This window comes from Camelina sativa, unplaced genomic scaffold, assembly GCF_000633955.1.
Source record: "Camelina sativa cultivar DH55 unplaced genomic scaffold, Cs unpScaffold02807, whole genome shotgun sequence".
Classification (NCBI taxonomy): domain Eukaryota; kingdom Viridiplantae; phylum Streptophyta; class Magnoliopsida; order Brassicales; family Brassicaceae; genus Camelina; species Camelina sativa.
Window position 1 is genome coordinate 1 of NW_010923917.1, and position 1,010 is coordinate 1,010.

General features: G+C 35.6%; 1 long non-coding RNA gene across 1 annotated transcript; it reads right to left on the bottom strand.

The window, feature by feature from the left end:
- LOC104774425 lies at positions 1-1,004 on the bottom strand. Its single transcript, XR_765339.2, has 4 exons — positions 914-1,004; positions 378-421; positions 134-200; positions 1-50 (listed from the first exon to the last, which is right to left on the bottom strand). It is a non-coding gene; the product is annotated as an uncharacterized LOC104774425 (long non-coding RNA).
- Positions 1,005-1,010: the final 6 nt, after the last annotated feature.

The following is a 1,010-nucleotide window of genomic DNA, read 5'->3' on the forward strand; positions in this document are numbered from 1 at the left end:
ATTAGCTCCACTCTGCTTTTTAAAAGCTGCACTTCTTCCATTGCTGGTATCTGCAAATCAACAAAGAGCTTAAACCAAAGCAGGAAATATAGTACAGAAGTTTAGAAGTAAAAAAAACATAAACTACAATGACCTGTATAACTTGAACCAAAGTTCCTCCGTGCAGTCCTGCTCCTTCCTTGTGTATTTAGTACTAAATTCTGCAACAGGGATACACACAGGAATAAGAGAATCGATATAATGTAAGCTACTAGTGAAAGTGATACACAGAAATTTAGGGTTGCTAGGTGAATTCACAAATCACGCTAAACAGAAGAACCCAAGTCTAACACTTGAGCTAAAGAGAACGGATTCAAAACAACAAAGGGGAAACATACCTCTTTCTTTCTCTCCCTTTTGCTTCTCACCTCATGAAATGTATCTGAAAAGATGATAAAAAACGATATGAGTTAGTGCCACAAAAACCAACAGTACATCATTACGTTGATATTGAAACAGTAGACAAAATCCAAAAACCCATATACACTAAACCTCAAATCAGAGCTAAAGAAAAAATCCTATTTCCACAGCTTCATCATCTAAAAAGCTTAATGGTAAAGATTATAAGCAGTGATTAAGACAGAAAGGCCAATTTTTCAAACGAGAGGTCCCCTAATCATGAACCCAAAATCTGCATATTCCAATCAGTTAAAAAAAAAAAAATATTCCTTATTTGAACATTCCAAGCATATTACATACCAAATCGAAATCTCATAAAAAAAAAATTGCAGATTGAGAGGCACAAGACAATATCTTCTAAAACATCAACAAAGGGGCTGTGTTTCCACACAAAACAAAGATCAAACAAAACCCTAGAAGGAAAGAAGGAAGAACAAATGGCGAAGCGTTGGTGTAAAGGAAAAAAAAAAGGAACCTAAATAGAGGAGCTTCTGAGTGGTCTCATGTGGATCATTGAAACACTCCTTAAAGACAGAGAAGATATCCTCGTCGGAATGTTGTTTTCCGGTAAC